Below are 9224 nucleotides of genomic sequence, written 5' to 3'. Positions count from 1 at the left end.
TGGATTTGGCCTGCAGAGAAGAGCCTGGATCCATGGGAGAAGAGGCAATAGCCGGTCCCAGGGACAGGAATGTGTCTCCAGCTGTCTGCCCCCGTCCTGTGCTGGGGAGGGGGAGGGGGGTGCCTGCCTCCACCATCCCGTGCTGGAGAGGGGAGGCCTCTGCCTCCGCCCTGCTGCTCTTTCCTCGCCTGGCACACCCTGGTGCTGCAGCGATTCCCGCCCAGGCCCCCCGTTGCTGGAACTGCCGCTGGCAGCAGGGGTCTGTGTCACAAGTGAGCTGAGTTCCCCCAATCTCAGCGCAGACCGTCCAGGGCCAGGCTGCCCGCGTGCCTGACGCACGGGGTGGGCTGTGCTCCCGGAGATGCCTAGAGCACGTGGTGCCTTCTCCAGCCTGCCATGGGTAAGCTTAGCAGCGCTGGGTTTGTGGACAGACCAGAGCCCTCACCCTTTCAGTCCAGCCTCCTTCCACCCCTTTGGCCCAGCTGGTCTGAGACCCCGCCTCCAGCAGTGCCAGCACCCCAGGCTTCTGAGGAAGGCCAACACGCCCTAATGCCCAGAGGCAATTGTGAGGTGCCATCTGGGGCACAGCGGGGGGGGGGGGGATCCCTCTAACCCCTGCAGCACTTCTGCCATTGCACTGCCCTGGGCTTAGCCCAAATCGCAGGGCCCTTGGGGCCTCATCTTACCAGACTCTCAAGTGCCCAGGACCCCATGGTCCATCAGCCCGCAGAGCTGCAGACATTACCAACCATCGTACAGTTACCCCTGGGGGCAGGGGAAGCAGCTGCTTCCTTTCCGACCACCCCACAGCCAGGAATCAACCGGAGCAGGGGAGGGGCAGCGAGCGGGGGCACCGCATCCCGGTCAAGGGGTGCTGTTGAATCAGGACGCCCGGCACTCAGCGGCCGGTGATGAGCCTGACAGAGCCAGCCCCGGATTCCCCCTTCGCACCCGCCAGGCCATTTGGCCCAGCTGCTCTCCCCAGGTGCACACGACTCAGCCTGGGATGAACGGCGGCTGATGTTTTCCCCTGGTGGGCTAGGATGGGGGGGCTCGGGTGTTAGTGGCTGTGCTCCCCTCTCCTCCCCCCCCGCCCTCCTGCATAAGTGCTGTGCCAAGCGGGCCGGGGAATTCCTGCCTTTGAGACAGTGGCAGGAGCTAAACTGTGAGTTTGGGAGCCGAGGAGAGGAGAATATGGTGGCTCCCGGCGCTAAGCTAGTCTTTCCGGGCTGGAGCAGTCCCCGGTAATTAGTACGGGAGCATCGTTACACCCTGAACCTGGCTGGGCAGAAAGGGGCTCCCCGGGCGGTCCCAGGAGCAAGGCCCCAAGTTCAGATTCCGCCCTGCGCTCATTCACATTCCTGGCTCGGCAGGGAAATCCCTCCTCCAGCACCCGCCGGGGCCTGGGAACTGATGCGGTGCATTGACATAAACCCCCTCCACTGACAGCAGCTGCCCCGAGGAGAGGTCCCAGGGGGGAGCGAGGATGGGAGTATCTAGGGCGGAGGGGAGCTGGGGAGTCACATGGGAGCGGAGCCCCGGGGTGGGAGTCATTGGGAGCAGGGGCTCAGGAGGAAGGAAAGAGGAGAGACGACTGGAGAGGCTGATCAGACATGTCCTAAGGGGCCCGTCCCCACCCTGGGTCTGCTCCCAGGGCAGACTGGCACCAAGGCATTGCAGAAGTTCTCCCAGCACACCCTGCACTTCACCTTCCCCATCAAACCTGCCCTGCAGCATCCTGTCTGCTCCTTGCCTCTGTCTTTCCCTGGTCCCACCCGCAGCGCCGCCCTCTGCTAATCGGAGAGGACTGAATTCCTTCACCGCGCTGGATTCCAGCTAGCATTTTTGTGGCTTGCCCTTTCCACTGCACCTTCGAGCCTGGGTGGAACGAGATCGTTTGGGGTGCAAAATGCAAACCCGTGGAAAACAGAGCCCTGTTTGGGTGAGGCCCTAGCCAGGCCGGGCCGACCGGCTCCTCAGAGGCATATGAACCGCCAGGGCCGGAGCTCGCTGAGGCCAGCATGACATGAGTGTGACGCCATTGACATCAGTGATTCCCACCGGTGTCTGTGAGCTGAGACTGAGTCCCTGTGAGGGTAGAGAGGGGCTGTAAATTAGCCTGGGAGAACAGACGTTGCCAGGTGGGGGAACCTATCAGGGCCGTTCTGACCCGGAGGCCTGGTTCTGCCCATTATACGGGCAGGGGTCAGCGTGAAGCTCGACCCCACGGCTGGATCCAGACCAGGCCCAGGTTCGGGCCCAGACCCAAGCCGAGGGTGCAGCCTGACCCGGACCAGGGGCTGGGAGGCTGAAGGGCTGAACACTGCAGTGGGGCGGAGGGGAAACCGGCCCCAACGGAGCCAGCTGCGAGCTTCTCCCTGAAATCTTCCCAGCCTAACCCCGGCGGACACCCTCCGTCCTCCCCTGCAACCCAGAGAGCCACGTGCCCAGCCGGAGCCCTTCTGGCCAAAGCAAAGGGGGCGCTGCTGAGCTGGGCAGAACAGAGTCCGAAGCAGCAGGCCAAGCAGGGCCCTCCCTGGGTTATCCCCAGCCCCAGCCTGCCCAGGGGATCGGTCCCCTACGGGGCACAGCAGAGCGCCACCTGCTGTTTCCAACAGACAAGCTGGGGGCCTGGAGGGAAGGGGCGGGTGCTGCCTGGATCCCTCTCCCTAGCCAGGCGCTGGGCCCATGCGCGAGTCATGCATGGGCAGCTCCCAGGCAGGGATGGGACAGGCCTCCAGCGTTGCAATGAACCAGGCCTTTTACGAGCCAAAGGAAGAGGCCGAAGGTGGCGAACCCTCCCTCTGACCTGGCCTGGGAAAGCGGAAGTAGCAGCTAAGACGCCGTGTGCATGGCTCAGGCCTAACCCTGGCACCTTTCGACACATTCGGGGCACCTGGGGCCTGCCGAGTCACCGGCAGGGCGTGACGCCTGCAGGAGGGCGGAGGGGGAAGGGAGCAGGGCTGGGGAGGCCAGCTTCCCCACTGCAGCTGCCAGCAGGTGCGGCCCTCGCCCGAAAGTGGTGGGTGGAATCCAGCCGAGCCGCCTTTCTAAGCCGCTGTCACAGAGGGACGGCGTCACCGGTTCAAACCGCACCAGCCCCAAACCCACCCTGCTCAGATTGGGGGCTGAACGCCCAGCTCCAAACGCGGCTGGAGCCTGGGCGAGATCAGGCCCTTCAGCTCTACCCTTACAAAGGGCTGAGTCCAACCCTCGCAAGAGCGTTCGGCTAGGTGTGACTTTGTCCTACCTCTGGTTAGACTATCACTGGGAAAGGGAGGGCGGATTTGGCCTCTCTCTCATCCCCGGGCGGCCTCCTCCATCCAGCTGAGTTTCCCCGTGCGTGATCTTCTCTCCATCCATCAGCGTCAACTTCTCAGCAGCCCCATTGCAGCAGGGCGGCTCCGGAGACACAGGGCCCTGCGTGTTAGCCCTCGGGCCTCCGGCGCTGCAGCAATCCGACGATTGCAACACCCGCCTCACATGCCTGTGTCAAGTCCTAATACAAATAAGCAGCACCTGCTGGCTGAGTGATTTCACAAGCCAGCGCAATTAGATCACAGTGTTTGCAGTAATTAATATGCGCCAATTAATGTTACAGCAGGGCTCGGGGTCATGCCAGAGCTGCCGTTGCACAATGGATGTTCCTGGTTCTTTTTTCCTGTAGGCAGGGCAATGAAGCCTGCTTTGAATCTTCCATCAGGTTTTTAGTGTCACAGGGTTTGGGAGCCGGGTGCTAATCCTTTGTAGCCGGGACCCTTTCCTCTGTCTCCTCCTGACCTGATGGTGACTGGCTGCAAGTCACTTCCCTGCTCTGTGCCTCAGTTTCCCCCCCCTTCATAATAGGGGTGATACTGACCTGTCCCGAGACTTCATGAAAGTTTGTCAAGTGCTTTGAGCGGGGCGGGTAGGAGATCAGGGCGGGCGCCTGGGTGCCAACTTCTGAAGGTGCCAAGTCCACAGGCAGGGCCCCCACATGGTTCAGCTGCTCCACTCGGCCATTTTTTTTCTCAGCCACTCGGGGACATGGGGGGGCACCAAAAAAAGTTTTCTGGCCTGGGTGGCAAGACACTGAGGCCTGGCCCTGCCTTTGAGATCAGCGGCAGAAAGGCGGCAAGGGCAGCCCGCGCCATGTTCTGGGTGAGCTAGCGGAGGGGGAAGGGACTAATGTCACCATGATACCAAAGAGGGATGGTACAGTTAACTCACAGGCTCTGCTTCCCATGCTAGAGTAGTTGGGGTGGCTGGGAGACCCCCGGTTCTCCCTCTCGAGCCCCCTTTCTTCCCATCCAGCCAGGTGTGCATGGAACGTCCGAGTGGTCTGAGGCACGTACTTGTCACATCCCGGCCCGGCCCCCCCATGCTGCCACCACGGACTCCAGAACAACTGATGCAGAGACAGCCCCTCCCCAGATTGAACACAAGACCCAGTGCATGCTGGGCCAAGGCACTTGGGAGGCAAGCGATCGGCTTGGGGTCAACCTGGCTCCAGGCGGGACGGGTTCACTAAAGCCAGTAGTTCCACCCCGACCACTCTCACCCCTCCACTGCCCCACGTGTGCCTCTCGTGGGCGGAGACCCCACGTCTCTCTCCTGCCTGACCGGGGTATGGCCAGGCTGAGCAGCTCCCTGACTGTATTGTGATTTTCCCAGCCAAAGACCGGCTGCTTCACGTCTCTCCTCCGAGATGCTGCAAGTGCCAGTGAGAAAGTACCACCCAGCTCTTGCTAAAGCAATCACCCTTATTCTTAAGGTAAAAGCATTGCAGAGAAAACATATTCCAGCAACCGAAGAACCTACATGCATGCTAATGAGCCTAGCAGAGATCACCCCCTCACTCCGACGAGGGCTCTGATTGGTGATTAGCTCTTCAAACCCACCCGGGGGTGAGCCCTGTGGTCAGAAGTTCATCACAGCTTCAGCTCAGAGCAAGCACTCAGTCTAGGACCCTCCTTCCAACCCTCCCCTAAGGGTCGGGGCTTGCCTTGGAGCAGAGGTGCTGGCCGTTTGCCGGATCAGAACCGAGGCCCCGAGCCAGGTTAAAACCGAGCTATTTATCCAACCCCCTGTTCTTTGTCCATTGTCCCTGGAGGACCCAGTCTGACCCATGGGGCCGTGTTCCTCTGGGGATGTTACAACCTGAGGGATTTGCTTGATCACGTCCTGCTGATCTCCTATTGGCCCTTCCCATGGAAGTACAGACACGCCCTCAGTAACACACAGACAATGGCACTTTATTAAATGGCCTCCAAAGATGTTAAACTCAATTCAATACGGTTTGGCCAGGATATTATAGGTCTGCCACGTCTCTCCTCTAAAGAAGTGGGTACGACAAAGGTGCCACTCATTGATTTCCTGGATAGAGCTTCAGCCACAAACCTGGCATTCCCTTTATGAATCACTTCCATGGCATCATCTGGGAACACCAAGCTCCAGCGTAGCAACTTGGCCCTAGTCCCTTTAATCTGGTGCAGCCAGGTGAGTGGTGCTTGTACACCGGGCAACGTGGCCCAACCCGGTAAGGCTGTAGTTTGCGGACGGCCCACGCCACGGCCAAACCTTTCTGTATTGTTGCGTAATTTCTTGCTCAGGTGCAGTGTGGGGTGTCTCCGCCCCTTTTCATCCATTTGCATCAGCCCCGCCCCAAGCCCTGTGCCTGCAAACACCAGGAAAGGCTCGTCAAAGTCTGGGCTTACCAGAACTGGGCTGGTGCTCCGGGCTTCCTTCCGCTTGCCGAAGGCCTGTTGACGCTGTCTGGACCAGATGAGCTTGTCTGGCTTCTGCTTTTTACATAGCTCAGTGATGGAGGCAGGCAGAGTGGTACAGCGAGGGACACATCTCCGGTAGTGTCCTGCCATCCCAATAGCAGATTGTTCTGTTTCCTTGTCTGAGGAGTGAGACAGTTCTTAATTGCCTCCCCTTGGGCAGGCTCTGGTTTGTTTTCTGAGCCTCTTCACTGTCCTGGGACAGAACTGTTCACACTATTGTCAATGGACCCTGTTTCTACTGGTTAGGGGGCAGAATGCACAGAGCAGTGGCCAGGTGAGGGCGGGCGTGTCACATGATCTGATGCAACTCCATGAGAACAAGTCAGCCCCCACAACCAAAGCCCCCCATTTAGCTCATTTAATAAAATGCTCTGGCTCCAAATACTCGCTGTTAGTGTCTTGTGACCTACATCGGCACCGCATCCCTCTGTATTCACCTCGGATGGCACTGCTCCCTCTGCTATGACACCACAGAGCTCCCCAAGTCTCCTGCAGCCTCAGCGCTCTAAAGTGAGCAAGTCAGATTGGGGTGCAGAGGGGAAAGGTGACCCCAGCTCCACCCACAGCTCTGCAGTAGTTGGATGTTTCTGCAAAAATGAGCAGCAATGAAACGGTTAACAATGCTCACATTTAAATGTCATCATTAGACTTCAGAGTGAACACAGGCACACCTTACCGCAGCTAGACAAGACGCATCCAAGTGCATGTGCATGGCACAAGGGACGGGGAGAACAGTCCTACGGATCAGGTACGTAGGTTCAATGAGGCAAGGCATACACGACTAGGACAGTTCACTCATCTCTGAGCTGTTGTTTTAAGCTCTCTCCCAGCAGTTTGGGGTTGTCCACATGGTATGTGCTAAACAGCTTCACCACAGCACGCACAGGACAGGGCTGCTCGAAAATGTTCTGCTGAAACTTTTTTTTTTTTTTTAAACGGAAAACTTGGACTGTCAATTAAATGGACATTTCTGAGAAAGCATCGGCTTTCCTCCAACATTTTCCATGTTTCCTTGGAAAAACCAACTCCCCCCCCACAAACTTTCAGCCAAAATATGTCACCTTTTGGGCAAAATTTTCAGTTTTGAGGTTTTAGACTAAAATTCAACATTTTTTGCAGGGAAAAAAAACCCTACTTCCCAACCAGCTCTACTGAATTAGCTAATACTGGGCTAATCTTCACACAGCACCGCTCTCCCAGCCCTGAATACAGTGGGGAGGAAATCTGTGTGCCAAACAAAGTTGGCTGTATTGATGATAAAGAGTTGTAGTTGAATCAAAAGCCCTTCTCGGACCTCCCCTGAATTCTGGGAAGCAGCAGATCTGATTTCAAGCTGGGCCAGTTAAATTCGTACCAAGTGTCATTGGATTGGTTTTATTTATTTACTAAAATCTGCCTTTTAAAAAGAATCTGTTTGGATTATCAGCAGAAAATGAGAATTTATTTGGAGATAAGACAAGTCCATATTGTGGTCAAAGTAAGGAAACCAAGTTCTGGAGCAGGACCCCATTGTGCTCGGGGCTGTACAGACGTAGAATAGACAGACCCTGCCTCAAGGACCTGACCATCTTAAGAGCGACGGATCACACATGGCCATGTGCTTGCTTCCTTGGAGCGTTAACCCTGAGAAGTGCGTCTTAGGGAAGGATCTGAACTCGAAGAGTTGGAGGGAGCTTCCTGGGGAAGGGAACTGTATTTTTACTGGCTAGAGAACAGCATGCACGTGGCATGGATGCATGAGAACCCCATGGCGAAATTTACCACCGCTACGAAGTATGCCACCCAGGCCTGCGTTCCCAGAGTGAAATTAGCCAGACCTAAGCAGCACACTGCCTGAGTGAAATATACCCTCCCTGATGAGCTTGCTGGGAGTTAGAAATACCACAGTCATGGCCGCGTTCCCTGTGGGAAAACATACCAGAGCTAACGAGGACATGCTTCTCTCCTGAAATACGGCCCGGCTAACGAGACCCTTGCACCAGCCAAACGCACCACGCTTCCTCTGCAATTGCGTCGTGTTCCTGGCCTGTGGCCAAGCAGCCACCGAAGATCAAAGGCGGCCAGGGAGGATGTATCAATCCACGTTACCCCGCTGCTGTCAGTTGCATTCGCTCCGCTTGTCAGCAGAAGCCACTGTTCTAATCAACTTCTGATGAAACGTACAAGAAGACGGATGAGAGGGTCAGGAGTCGTCGGCTCCGACGGACAGATATCTCCCCAAGGGGACGGGCAAGGGTAATTGTTTGCGATGAAAATGCGCAGCTGTGTACATAACCCACTGGGTGAGCACTAACACGCCAGTCGCAGAACCTTTACATCAAAGGAATTCTTCTCCCTAAGCTGAAGGGGACGGCCAGGCTCTTAGGAGGGAAGGGAGTTTCACAGATCAACTCACCGCCAGCACAGATCAGTTAGCCGTGTGCTACTGGTACCACGTTGTACTAAAACTCCCAGCCCTCGGCCCAGCTAATCAATCAGCAAATAGCAGCCCCACGCCCAACGCGCTCCGTCAAGCAGTTAGAACCAAGTGGCTACAATGCAGGGCTCTTGGCTGCTACTCCCGGCAATACCACTCACTCTAGGCAAGTCATTAAAGGGCCAGAGCCTCATAGTATTTAGGCTCAATTTCCATTGGAATCAGTGGGAGTTCGGAGCCTAACTACCTTCGAGGACCTGGGCCTAATGTCTCTGTTCCTTAGTTTCCTCATCTGTAAAATGGGGATAATAATTATAAGCACATGAAGGCAGGGGCTGTCTCTCGCTATGATATGTACAGCGCCTAGCGCAAGAGGGCCCTAATGTTGGTTGGGGCCTGCAATTGCCAATCATGCATTTTAGTAATACTACTTCCACCCTGCCTGACAAGAAGAGACAGGTGGGATCGCTGGACTGGTCAGTAAAACACTCGGAGATGGGCAGCTGGAAAGGGCAACACAGTGGGCTAGTTATTAACTTGCCCCCTGCAGCTGCCTGTGGCTTGAAGATGAGCATGTGGGAAGCCCCTTGCCAATATCATCCCTGCAGCCGGACTGTTACACTCACCCGTTGGAGAGGTGTGCAGCCTGTCTGCTGTCTGAGCCCCGGAGCGGGCACCCGCCCGGACCGCCGGCATTGCCCCACAGAAAGGGGGCATGGAAATTATGGATCCAGGGGGCTCCCTAGCTCCAAGCCTGGAAGGTTCTGATCCCGAGGTCTGGCACGGACCTGGCCTTTCTGCAGAGTCCAGGGCTGCGAGGAGAGGCCAGGCCCCCCATCATGTGTCACCGAGGGATAAGCCAGGCGCAGGGGACGGACACACGCCTAGGGAAGCTACCTCCTGCTAATCAAAAGCAGCCCCCCAGCTGCCCTTCCCCCCAGCCCTGGCACACGGGGTGGGGGGGCTGTCTGCATTCCAGCCCCCACAGCCAGGGAGACGCTTGGTCCGATAATCAGTGGGGGACAGGACTTGCCGCGCGA

At 57.2% G+C, this 9224-nt stretch overlaps 1 long non-coding RNA gene across 3 annotated transcripts; it reads right to left on the bottom strand.

Annotated features, from left to right (window-relative positions):
• Positions 1-5218: 5218 nt before the first annotated feature.
• On the bottom strand, positions 5219-8368 carry LOC135976978 (uncharacterized). Of its 3 annotated transcripts, none has more exons than XR_010594268.1 (2): positions 6445-8368; positions 5219-6355 (listed from the first exon to the last, which is right to left on the bottom strand). It is a non-coding gene; the product is annotated as an uncharacterized LOC135976978 (long non-coding RNA). The 3 variants fall into 3 exon arrangements; XR_010594270.1 differs by having other exon boundaries at positions 5219-6676; positions 7687-8368; XR_010594269.1 differs by having other exon boundaries at positions 7687-8368.
• Positions 8369-9224: the final 856 nt, after the last annotated feature.

Source organism: Chrysemys picta, chromosome 21 (genome assembly GCF_011386835.1).
Source record: "Chrysemys picta bellii isolate R12L10 chromosome 21, ASM1138683v2, whole genome shotgun sequence".
Classification (NCBI taxonomy): Eukaryota; Metazoa; Chordata; order Testudines; family Emydidae; genus Chrysemys; species Chrysemys picta.
This window is presented reverse-complemented; position numbering and strand designations above follow the sequence as displayed.